Below are 14,101 nucleotides of genomic sequence, written 5' to 3'. Positions count from 1 at the left end.
AAAGGGGGTCCTACCCAGTACTAGATAGGTGTAGCTAATAAAGTTGCCGGTGAGTGTACAGTAATGTCAAATCTGAAAACATGGTCTGGAAAAGTGGTACATGGGACCATAGAAACAGTGTCTGATAAAGAATGATGATGAAATATTACATCCATAGATAATGCAGTCCAGTTGGTTCATGTTCCAAGGTAATTGGTGTGAATGGATCTCGTTATCCTGAAACTTTCATGATTCATGATCTAAACATGGAATACTGTTTGTCAGTTTCCATAAAACTATGCATTAAGAGTAATGCAACAGTTACTTATCATTTTGAGCAGTTGTATCAATTGATAGTTAGATCATTGTAATGAAATGAATAGACAGTCATCTCAGATGTAATGTGTGAATTGCATTTTGAAATGGTAATACTTTGATGTTAAGTTGTGTCATTTTGAACAGGTGATTTTAGTTCAATGAACAAATGATCGTAGCTTTATGTGTATTGTATCCAAGCAATTGGAAAAAGTGTTAAAGTTTTGAAAAATGTGCATTTTGATCATAGGTTGTGAGTTTTGTGTCTAGAGTTTTGAAAAATGACATCAAGGTTCCAAAATTAGTGGCAAAGTTATTGTAAAAAACTGTAAGAGATGCCCTTCCGCACACCACTGTTTTAAACAGCTGTTATTTGAGCATTTGTGGCCTTTCTGTTAGCTTGAATGAGTCTGGACATTCTCCTCTGACCTCTCTCATTAACAAGGTGTTTTGCCCACAGAACTGCCGCTCACTGAATGTGTTTTGTTTATCGCACCATTCTCTGTAAACTCTAGAGACTGTAGTGCGTAAAAATCCCAGGAGGGCAGCTGTTTCTGAGATGCTGGAATCACCATGTGTGGCATCAACAATCATACCACGGTCAAAGTTGCTTAGATTACTCATCTTGCCCGTTCTAATGTTTGGTCGAGCAACATCTAAAGCTCTCTGCTCTATATACTCTATATATTGAGTTGCAGGCAGCCACCTGATTCGCTGTTCAAATGTAACCTTCCTTGATGATCTAAATCAGGTCTGTAGAGCTGATGGCATGACCTATGTCATTGTGTGGGATAATGTCAGGTTCCACCATGCTCAAATGGTGCAAGCATGGTTTCAGGCCCATCCACAATTTACCACCCTGTACTTACCCCCATACTCTCCTTTCCTAAAACCCGATTGAGGAATTTTTCTCCACATGGAGGTGGAAGGCATATGATAGGCGCCCTCAGGGACAAGCCACCCTTCTCCAGGCCATGGATGACGCATGCAATGACATCACGGCAGACCAGTGTCAGGCCTGGATTCGCCATGCCCGAAGATTCTTCCCAAGATGTTTGGCTAATGAAAACATCCATTGTGATGTGCATAAGAACCTGTGGCCAAATCCACAAGACAGGGTTGAGGGAAATATAGAAGTACAGTAATCAATCTTTTGTTTTGCTTTTTACAGTAAGCCAGGTGAGGAACACTGCAGTTGACCTTTAACTGTTTTTTTCTTTTTTTGTAGCTAATTATTATAGCTTTGATTCAAAGAAACCTATATTGTGATTTTATTGTATTTCATCAATACATTTCATATTTTGTTCAATGATTCCACTGTGTCTGTAGTATTCTCTCTACTAGTCCTTTTACAGTGATGTATTTATGTGTAGTAGCATAATGAAACATGTATCACATATTTTGTACTACAATATTTAATGATTTTACGAACAACTACACAGTGAAACTATCGGTATCTTGTGTGTGGGTGATCTAAATTAATGTTCCTGTGCTATTTCATGATAAATTAGTTATTTGAACCAATGATTCTGCAAGTGCAAGGTTTCTTTAAAGATATGAATGCACAATGCAATGTTTTGAACATTGGACAGCCTGTGTTACAAGTGATGACCGTTTTGTGTTTTGTGTCTATGTTCAAATGATCGGACCAAAATGCAGCGTCGGTTTTGTTCCACATATTTATTGGACTGTGAAACTCAATGCAAAACAAAAATAAACTGAAGGAACAAAACAACAAACCGTGATGCAGGAGGAACAAACACTACTCACAAAGTATAATCACCCACAAAACACAAGTGGGACAAACATCAACTTAAATATGACCTCCAATTAGAGACAACGACAACCGGCTCCCTCTAATAGGACGTCATGCCAAACAAAAACCAACCTAGAAATACAATACTAGAAACTAAACATAGAAATACAAAAACGGACAAACACCCCCTGTCACGCCCTGACCTACTCTACCATAGAAAATAACAACTTACTATGGTCAGGATGTGACAGTCTAGAGTTTTGAAAAATGACCACAAGGTTCTGAAATTAGTGCCAAAGTGATTGTTAAAAACTGTAAGTTTGTTTATTAATTATGAAATTATGACAATTATTATTAATATTCCACCCATGAGGCCACTACGCCATTTGACTGCAGGAAACGGCAACACACGCTATGGGGAGGTTCCCCTCCAGGATCCAGATAGCAGGTAGATCAATGTTTCTGTTTTAGAGGAATTGGTAAGTGTAGTCCTCCGTAACATCCCTGGACTCCAGTCCAAAGGCTTTGTTTTGGTGTGTGTGTGTGTGTGTGTGTGTGTGTGTGTGTGTGTGTGTGTGTGTGTGTGTGTGTGTGTATGCATGAGTGTGTGTGTATGCATGAGTGTGTGTGTATGCATGAGTGTGTGTGTGTGTATGTGTGCTCACCTGTCTAGCAGTACTCAGTCTTTAGACAGGGTGTTCTTTGTGTTGTGTCTGATGTCATAATCTGTCTGATGTTAACACACTAACACACGAAGATGCTAGTCCAAAGGGAGGACATATCTGAAACGTGCACATACACACACACACACACACATACAGACACAAACACAGACACTGGGCAATCAGCTGGGTCTATTCCTCTAAATTGTCTCTACTGATTCACCCAAAGTGCTCCTGTCAATACAGCTCAGGTACTAGCTCGCACAGTAGCATGTCGGAATTACACGTTTGTCACTGTTTCTCAAACGTCAAATTTCCAAGTTGTTGCAAACATCAAATTTCAAAGTGTTTAAATTTAAGCTTGGGCACATGTATAATGTAAAACTCTTAAGGTTAGGAATTAAGTCTGAATGGTTAATGTTTGGGATAGACTTATTAAAGCAAATCCCCCAAAAATAACTTTCTATCACTGGATTCGATCTTGCAACCTTGGAATCAAAAGCAGATTCTTACGCCCATCCACCATCCCCATCCACAACGCCCTAGCACCAAGACCTACTTGAAGGTAACATCACTCACCGTTGCCCCTAGTAGCCGGTTTCCACATCATCTCCCGAGCTCCTCAGACATGGATGGACGTCGAATACTGACTTGTATCGCAGGTGACCTGGCTGCAGTTACAGTAAATGGAATTTTGGAGAGAAAGTTCTGTGTAAAGTAACCAGCCTGCAGGAACCTATGACGGTTGATAGTTCAGATTCCTTGTCTGGTAATATTCCGATTCCTTGTCTGGTAATATTCCGATTCCTTGTCTGGTAATATTCCGATTCCTTGTCTGGTAATATTCCGATTCCTTGTCTGGTAATATTCCGATTCCTTGTCTGGTAATATTCAGATTCCTTGTCTGGTAATATTCAGATTCCCTTCTGGTAATATTCAGATTCCTTGTCTGGTAATATTCAGATTCCTTGTCTGGTAATATTCAGATTCCTTGTCTGGTAATATTCCGATTCCTTGTCTGGTAATATTCAGATTCCTTGTCTGGTAATATTCAGATTCCTTGTCTGGTAATATTCAGATTCCTTGTCTGGTAATATTCAGATTCCTTGTCTGGTAATATTCAGATTCCTTGTCTGGTAATATTCAGATTCCTTGTCTGGTAATATTCAGATTCCTTGTCTGGTAATATTCAGATTCCTTGTCTGGTAATATTCAGATTCCTTGACTGGTAAAATTCCGATTCCTTGTCTGGTAATATTCCGATTCCTTGTCTGGTAATATTCCGATTCCTTGTCTGGTAATATTCCGATTCCTTGTCTGGTAATATTCCGATTCCTTGTCTGGTAATATTCAGATTAATTGTCTGGTAATATCCAGTGAAGAGGTACTGTAGCTGTGTGCGCTGGCCCTCTCCCTCCTCCCACTGGGGCCTTGCTGTGGACCATGATCAGACCGGGTCGTCCGGATCCAGGGTTGTTTTTGGGACCGTGATGAGGAGGAGTGATGTTCAGACAGTATTAATGATGCACAGGGGCGTGGACTGTCACGTTGCCGTCCACCGTGATGGGCTAGTTCAGAACCCAGCATGGTCACGTTACGGGGCTGGGCTGGTTCAGAACCCAGCATGGTCACGTTACGGCGCTGGGCTGGTTCAGAACCCAGCATGGTCACATTAAGGAGCTGGGCTGGTTCAGAACCCAGCATGGTCACGTTACGGAGCTGGGCTGGTTCAGAACCCAGCATGGTCACGTTACGGAGCTGGGCTGGTTCAGAACCCAGCATGGTCACGTTATGGAGCTGGTTCAGAACCCAGCATGGTCACGTTACGGGGCTGGTTCAGAACCTAGCATGGTCACGTTACGGCACTGGGCTGGTTCAGAACCCAGCATGATCACGTTACGGGCTGGTTCAGAACCCAGCATGGTCACGTTACGGGGCTGGTTCAGAACCCAGCATGATCACGTTACGGGGCTGGTTCAGAACCCAGCATGGTCACGTTACGGGGTTGGTTCACAACCCACCATGGTCACGTTACGGTACTGGGCTGGTTCAGAACCCAGCATGGTCACGTTACGGGGATGGTTCAGAACCCAGCATGGTCACGTTACGGGGCTGGTTCAGAACACAGCATGATCACGTTACGGGGCTGGTTCAGAACCCAGCATGGTCACGTTACGGGGCTGGGCTGGCTCAGATCCCAGCATGGTCACGTTACGGTGCTGGGCTGGTTTAGAACCCAGCATGGTCACGTTACGGTACTGGGCTGGTTCAGAACCTAGCATGGTCATGTTACGGCGCTGGGCTGGTTCAGAATCCAGCACGGTCACGTTAAGGGGCTGGTTCAGAACCCAGCATGATCACGTTACGGTGCTGGGCTGGTTCAGAACCCAGCATGGTCACGTTACGGTGCTGGGCTGGTTCCGAACCCTGCATGGTCACGTTACGGAGCTGGGCTGGTTCAGAACCCTGCATGGTCACGTTAAGGGGCTGGTTCAGAACCCAGCATGGTCACGTTACGGTGCTGGGCTGGTTCAGAACCCAGCATGGTCACGTTACGGTGCTGGGCTGGTTCAGAACCCAGCATGATCACGTTAAGGGGCTGGTTCAGAACCCAGCATGATCACATTACGGCGCTGGTTCAGAACCCAGCATGGTCATGTTACGGTGCTGGGCTGGTTCAGAACCCAGCATGATCACGTTACGGTACTGGGCTGGTTCAGAACCCAGCATGGCCACGTTACGGCGCTGGGCTGGTTCTGAACCCAGCATGGTCACGTTACGGTGCTGGGCTGGTTCAGAACCCAGCATGGTCACGTTACGGTACTGGGCTGGTTCAGAACCCAGCTTGATCACGTTAAGACGCTGGGCTGGTTCAGAATCCAGCATGGTCACGTTAAGGGGCTGGTTCAGAATCCAGCATGGCCACGTTAAGGTGCTGGGCTGGTTCAGAACCCAGCATGGTCACATTAAGGGGCTGGGCTGGTTCAGAACCCAGCAATGTCACAGTAAGGTGCTGGGCTGGTTCAGAACCCAGCATGGTCACATTAAGGTGCTGGGCTGGTTCAGAACCCAGTATGGTGGCCTTATCAGCATTCTTTCACAATAGATGTGTGTATCGGGAGCATAAATACCTACCCCCCAACAATACCGCTACAGAACTGGCGGCCGAACAGGGGCCCAAGAGAAAATCACCCAATATACCATAGACACAAAGCTCTTTAATCATGTATTTTGTTGGAACCCCATTCTGTCTCAACGTGGACACGCCTAATGGAAATTATGACCGGGATGGTGTAATAGAGTTGAAGATCACTGCCCCTTATCCCCAGGCTTCTGGCTCGCCAATAACCTCTCCACAATTAACCTCCCCTCAACCTCTTCCTGTTACCCTGCCCAGACAGACTAGGAGAGGTGTCTCAGTGCTCACTGGACAAATGGAACAACGATGGACAAACACCAACAATAGTTTGACAATGCAGGAGAATGACATTCTCAAACTGACTGAAAGTGTGGTGGCCCATTAGAAAGATGTGCAGCTGAGGTTGGCTCACTTCCCCCTGTCAAATGGAGGAAAACCAACAACAAACTGTTCAGACAGAAATATTTTCAAGATTCTCTGAAGCAGAATGTTCCAGGGAACACTCATAGAAACTAACCATCAGCTAGTCATGACCTGTCTTGAGTAACAAAAACAGAGAGCAGAGGAGTCTGTTGTGAAGGAAGTGTGTTCTCAGCAGAAATATATTATGGAGGACATGAAGAACTCTTTCACAAGGGAAATAGGATTTTTTAATTGAATAATATCAAAATGAGAACAGACCTCTAATTCGATGGGAAAAGCGCAGAAGGCCACAAACCTTCAGCTGGAGGATCTGCACAAGGAGGTAATACACTGCTTGTCCCTTTTTGGACCTCCCTCAGTGTCAAAGGGATTTTTTAAATGTAACCTTAATTTACTAAGTCAGTTAAGAACAAATTCTTATTTACAATGATGGCCTACCAGGGAACAGTGGGTTAACTGCCTTGTTCAGGGGCAGAAAAACATATTTTTACCTTGTCAGCTTGGGGATTCAATTCTGCAACCTTTTGGTTACAGGCCCAACGCTCTAACCACTACGCTACCTGCCGCCCCAGAACAGGAGAAGGTAGGAATAGAAAATCCCTCACGAAGACACCGTTAAACAACAGAAATCCAGTTTCACCAAGACCCCTTGACACTGTCCTGCACGGAGCCTTCACCGTGCGCTGCCACTTTCCTGACACGCAGCTGTCAGGAAAGGAGGAAGTAAAAAAGGCTATTCTGTCTCTGTGTGAGAGCTCTCAGTTGGCACGACAGTTTTGAGGGTGTGCAATTTTTTTGCAGAAGCCTTGGCCTTAGACTGTAAAAGTTCTAAGTTAGATCGCCTGTGATATCGCTCTACTCCCAATTAGTTGGTGCCATTCAAACTTTGGATCTTATGGATTACTAGCAACTTTGTTGCCAAGTTTTGATAAACAAAACGAAGTGTCGATCGGAAGGACGAACGAGTGCAATGGCAAGCCTGAAGTCAACAACTAAGACCGCCCTCTCTCATTTTCAGCCTATTTTTCTGAAGTCAGCGCAGTTCACACATTTTGATTGGGGGGGGGGCAGTGTGAACTCTCCATAGGAACTCAGACCCCTTAAAAGAGCCCGTGAAGCAAACCAAACTGAGACCATCTCAAGAGGTTGGCCGGGTTCAGGTTCCATGAAATTTTGTGGTTTGTTTACATTTTTAGGGGAATGGGAACACAAAGCTCCTCACGTTCACTTTTCATTATTCCTGCACACACTAGACTACTGTTATAACCCTTCACACTAGACTACTGTTATAACCCCTCACACTAGACTACTGTTATAACCCCTCACACTAGACTACTGTTATAACCCTTCACACTAGACTACTGACATAACCCCTCACACTAGACTACTGTTATAACCCCTCACACTAGACTACTGTTATAACCCCTCACACTAGACTACTGACATAACCCCTCACACTAGACTACTGACATAACCCCTCACACTAGACTACTGTTATAACCCCTCACACTAGACTACTGACATAACCCCTCACACTAGACTACTGACATAACCCCTCAGACTAGACTACTGTTATAACCCCTCACACTAGACTACTGACATAACCCCTCACACTAGACTACTGATATAACCCCTCACACTAGACTACTGACATAACCCCTCACACTAGACTACTGACATAACCCCTCACACTAGACTACTGACATAACCCCTCACACTAGACTACTGACATAACCCCTCACACTAGACTACTGTTATAACCCCTCACACTAGACTACTGACATAACCCCTCACACTAGACTACTGTTATAACCCCTCACACTAGACTACTGATATAACCCCTCACACTAGACTACTGTTATAACCCCTCACACTAGACGACTGATATAACCCCTCACACTAGACTACTGTTATAACCCCTCACACTAGACTACTGATATAACCCCTCACACTAGACTACTGATATAACCCCTCACACTAGACTACTGTTATAACCCCTCACACTAGACTACTGTTATAACCCCTCAAACTAGACTACTGATATAACCCCTCACACTAGACTACTGTTATAACCCCTCACACTAGACTACTGATATAACCCCTCACACTAGACTACTGATATAACCCCTCACACTAGACTACTGACATAACCCCTCACACTAGACTACTGTTATAACCTCTCACACTAGACTACTGTTATAACCCCTCACACTAGACTACTGATATAACCCCTCACCCTTGACTGCTGCAACCGCGTTTCCCCTGACATTTACATTACATTTAAGTAATTTAGCAGACGCTCTTATCCAGAGCGACTTACAAATTGGTGCATTCACCTTATGATATCCAGTGGAACAGCCACTTTACAATAGTGCATCTAGATCTTTTGGGGGGGGGGGTTAGAAGGATTACTTTATCCTATCCCAGGTATTCCTTAAAGAGGTGGGGTTTCAGGTGTCTCCGGAAGGTGGTGATTGACTCCGCTGTCCTGGCGTCGTGAGGGAGCTTGTTCCACCATTGGGGTGCCAGAGCAGCGAACAATTTTTAATGGGCTGAGCGGGAACTGTGCTTCCTCAGAGGTAGGGAGGCGTGCAGGCCAGGCCAGTGGATGAACGCAGTGCCCTTGTTTGGGTGTAGGGCCTGATCAGAGCCTGAAGGTACGGAGGTGCCGTTCCCCTCACAGCTCTGTAGGCAAGCACCATGGACTTGTAGCGGACGCGAGCTTCAACTGGAAGCCAGTGGAGAGAGCGGAGGAGCGGGGTGACGTGAGAGAACTTGGGAAGGTTGAACACCAGACGGGCTGCGGCGTTCTGGATGAGTTGTAGGGGTTTAATGGCACAGGCAGGGAGCCCAGCCAACAGCGAGTTGCAGTAATCCAGACGGGAGATGACAAGTGCCTGGACTAGGACCTGCGCCGCTTCCTGTGTGAGGCAGGGTCGTACTCTGCGAATGTTGTAGAGCATGAACCTGCAGTATCGGGTCACCGCCTTGATGTTAGTGGAGAACGACAGGGTGTTGTCCAGGGTCACGCCAAGGTTCTTAGCACTCTGGGAGGAGGACACAAGGGAGTTGTCAACTGTGATGGTGAGATCATGGAACGGGCAGTCCTTCCCTGGGAGGAAGAGCAGCTCCGTCTTGCCGAGGTTCAGCTTGAGGTGGTGATCAGTCATCCACACTGATATGTCTGCCAGACATGCAGAGATGCGATTCGCCACCTGGTTATCAGAAGGGGGAAAGGAGAAGATTAATTGTGTGTCGTCTGTGTAGCAATGATAGGAGAGACCATGTGAGGATATGACCGAGCCAAGTGACTTGGTGTATAGTGAGAATAGGAGAGGGCCTAGAACAGAGCCTGGGGGACACCAGTGGTGAGAGCACGTGGTGCGGAGACAGATTCTCGCCACGCCACCTGGTAGGAGCGACCTGTCAGGTAGGACGCAATCCAAGCGTGGGCCGCGCCGGAGATGCCCAGCTCGGAGAGGGTGGAGAGGAGGACCTGATGGTTCACAGTATCAAAGGCAGCAGATAGGTCTAGAAGGATGAGAGCAGAGGAGAGAGAGTTAGCTTTAGCAGTGCGGAGAGCCTCCGTGACACAGAGAAGAGTAGTCTCAGTTGAATGCCCAGTCTTGAAACCTGACTGATTAGGATCAAGAAGGTCATTCTGAGAGAGATAGCAGGAGAGCTGGCCAAGGACGGCACGTTCAAGAGTTTTGGAGAGAAAAGAAAGACATAACCCCTCACACTAGACTACTGACATAACCCCTCACACTAGACTACTGACATAACCCCTCACACTAGACTACTGACATAACCCCTCACACTAGACTACTGTTATAACCCCTCACACTAGACTACTGACATAACCCCTCATACTAGACTGCTGTTATAACCCCTCACACTAGACTACTGATATAACCCCTCACACTAGACTACTGTTATAACCCCTCACACTAGACTACTGATATAACCCCTCACACTAGACTACTGACATTACCCCTCACACTAGACTACTGACATAACCCCTCACACTAGACTACTGACATAACCCCTCACACTAGACTACTGACATAACCCCTCACACTAAACCACTGACATAACCCCTCACACTAGACTACTGACATAACCCCTCACACTAGACTACTGACATAACCCCTCACACTAGACTACTGACATAACCCTTTACACTAGACTACTGTTATAACCCCTCACACTAGACTAATGTTATAACCCCTCACACTAGACTAATGTTATAACCCCTCACACTAGACTACTGTTATAACCCCTCACACTAGACTACTGATATAACCCCTCACACTAGACTACTGACATAACCCCTCACACTAGACTACTGACATAACCCCTCACACTAGACTACTGTTATAACCCCTCACACTAGACTACTGACATAACCCCTCACACTAGTCTACTGACATAACCCCTCACACTAGACTACTAGTATAACCCCTCACACTAGACTACTGACATAACCCCTCACACTAGACTACTGTAACACTGTTTCCCCTGCCATAAACTCTCACATTGGTGCCACAAAGAGAGAAGATGATAATATGCAGGGGCGTATTTATTATGGCAATTCTGTTGCGAAACGTTTCTTAAACGGTAGCAGATGGAACGAAGCAAGCAGGAACATATTCGTCCAATAGAAACTCTCGTTTTAGGTGACTGTTTGGCTAATGATTACACCACGTTCGCAGAAACGCAGTGCCGTTTTTTGCATGTTGATCAGCGAATGTCAAGGATGCGTGGATGTTTTTAGTTTAGATTATTTGTTTGCATTATGTGATCTATAGACTAAGAGAGCTTTATAATATGTTTATTAATTGTGGGGGTTTTAATAGTGTGAGAAGACAACAAGACAACAAAATAATTTCTAGCTCTTAAAGGGCCAGTAGCCTACATTGGGTGTACAGTTATTAATTACAGCATTATTTCATCTGCAGTTATTCTATTACCTATAATATGTACATGTAAATTGTATCTTCTGATTACATTTATTATGTCTCCCCGTTTAACTAAATTTAATCGATTAGCTTCCAAAATGCAAGTAGGAATATCTAGCTGTCAGATAACACACTACGATTGAATCGCTTGTACTGCACTTTGTAAAATCCCAGAGTGCATTGAGTGAATGTTGGAAAAAGATCTTGGTTCCTGTCTGAACGTAGCAACGTGAATGCAAAGAGGACTCAAACCACAAAATAGGTAAAGTGACTGGGTAAAAGAGTTGAAAGAGTTGAGTCCTCATTCAAAGGGGTGGCACGGGGCGATGTGAATATATGTGAATACAAAGACCACGGAGTTTTACCCCAGAGTTCACTTTAACGAGGACTGAGATCATTACTTTTAAAGAGGACTATATGCGAAAACCCCCACATTTTCCCTCTCGCTCCAGCGCTTTACACTGCAGCACACTTTCTTTTTGCACTGCGCATCCTTTGATGTTCAGTGACACTGGACTATTATTGCCCTACCCAACTTATTTTTGATTTTTGTTTTTAATACTATTGTGTTCAAAGGAGTACATTTGTGATTGTTTATTGTTGTGGATTATTGATTGGACTGGATCGTTTTTTGTGATTTGGCCTCGGAGACTTAGGACATTGTAAGTTTTTTGTTTTTGTCTATGAACACACACACACACACACTTTCTTAGCCCCCTAACTCCTCCAATGGGAGGCAATACAGATTTTTGCAAATTCTCTAAGGTTCATGACTGCATTTTTTTGTCAGTTGTTTCTATGAAGTTGCCTCTGAATTGCTCTATCTGGTAAACAGGTTACAGTGAGAATGGCAGAATGGTGAACTTACTAAATGAAATGAGAGGTTGACTGTGTGATAATAGGTTGCTTCTTGTGTAAATATTTTCTGTCTGGATTAGAGTGTAACCTGTTTACCAGTAAGCCAGTAGAGACTGGAGTGTAACCTGTCTGGATTTTAATAGTCTCCACTGCCTACCTGGCCAAAAGGCTCCACAGGCTACCTGGTAAACAGGTTACACTCTAGTATCCACAGGCTATCTGGTAATCAGGTTACACTCTAGTCTCTACTGGCTATCTGGCCAACAGGCTATTGTAATGGTCGTCGTAGTAAGTGGACCAAAGCGCAGCGGGTTGAGTGCTCATTATATATTTATTTTTGAACACTTAAGAAAACAAAACGTACGAACGAACAGGATTACAGGCTAAACACAGCTATGCAATCACAACTTCCCACAAAGGGACAAGTATAAACAGGCTACCTAAGTATGACTCTCAATCAGCAACAACGATGTACAGCTGTTCCTGATTGAGACTCATACCAGGCCAACAAAGAAATACACAACATAGATAGAACATAGAAATACGAAATAAAGAACAAAACCCAAAAACCCCGGAACACATGAGTCAAACACCCCTCTTACATAAATACATACCCATTAAACCCCGAACCACATGAAACAAACACCCCCTGCCACGTCCTGACCAAACTACAATAAACAATAACCCCTTATACTGGTCAGGACGTGACACCTACACTCCAGTCTCTACTGGTAAACAGGATACACTCCAGTCTCTACTGGTAAACAGGCTACACTCCAGTCTCTACTGGCTATGTGGTAAACAGGTTACACTCCAGTCTCTACTGGTAAACAGGTTACACTCCAGTCTCTACTGGTAAACAGGTTACACTCCAGTCTCTACTGGTAAACAGGCTACACTCCAGTCTCTACTGGTAAACAGGTTACACTCCAGTCTCTACTGGTAAACAGGCTACACTCCAGTCTCTACTGGTAAACAGGATACACTCCAGTCTACTGGTAAACAGGTTACACTCCAGTCTCTACTGGTAAACAGGTTACACTCCAGTCTCTACTGGTAAACAGGTTACACTCCAGTCTCTACTGGCTATATGGTAAACAGGTTACACTCTAGTCTCTACTGGTAAACAGGATACACTCCAGTCTCTACTGGTAAACAGGATACACTCCAGTCTCTACTGGTAAACAGGTTACACTCCAGTCTCTACTGGCTATATGGTAAACAGGTTACACTCTAGTCTCTACTGGTAAACAGGTTACACTCCAGTCTCTACTGGCTATATGGTAAACAGGTTACACTCTAGTCTCTACTGGCTATCTCACTAACAGGCTACAATCTACTCTTTGTGTCCTACTCTTGTCATTTTGTCAGTGCAAATACCTTTTTTTATTCACGCTCTCTAACAATACGGCTACAACATGTTTCTGTGTGTCTACGTGGGTGCATGTTTCTATCTGCACGTTTGTGTGTGTGTTTGTGTGTGTGTGTGTGTGTGTGTGTGTGTGTGTGTGTGTGTGTGTGTGTGTGTGTGTGTGTGTGTGTGTGTGAGGGAGAGAGAGAGATGGACCTGTTGATGTGTGACTCTGGCCTGTGTTGTGTAATTGTCCATTCCAGAGGACAGTGCTGAAATCCCTTGCTGCTTTGATTCATAATGATTGGTAAAGCAGACCCTCTCTCCTCCTCTCTCTATCACATCATCTCTCACTGATGACTACCCACTCTTTCATCGTTCTTTCTCTCTCTCAGTCCACAAGTATTCTCCTCCCTAATGATCTCATCTCTGTCTCTCTTTATGTACCTCCATCCATCTCTTCCTCTCTCTTCCTCTCTTCCTCTCTTTCTCTCTCTTCCTCTCTCTTCCTCTCTTTCTCTCTCTCTCTCTCTCTCTCTCTTCTCTCTTCCTCTCTCTCTCTCTCTCTTCCTCTCTCTCTCTCTCTCTCTCTCTCTCTCTCTCTCACTTTCTCTCTCTCTCTCTTCCTCTCTCTCTTCCTCTCTTTCTCTCCTCCTC

General features: G+C 44.7%; 1 protein-coding gene across 6 annotated transcripts in view; it reads left to right on the top strand.

Annotated features, from left to right (window-relative positions):
- The window catches only part of LOC115163786 (muscleblind-like protein 1), a 101,942-nt gene that overhangs the window by 36,421 nt on the left and 51,420 nt on the right, over positions 1–14,101 (top strand). The window lies entirely within an intron of this gene.

This window comes from Salmo trutta, chromosome 26 (genome assembly GCF_901001165.1).
Source record: "Salmo trutta chromosome 26, fSalTru1.1, whole genome shotgun sequence".
NCBI classification, from domain to species: Eukaryota; Metazoa; Chordata; class Actinopteri; order Salmoniformes; family Salmonidae; genus Salmo; species Salmo trutta.
Note: the sequence above shows the minus strand (reverse complement) of the source record. Positions and strands in the feature narration are given on the sequence as shown.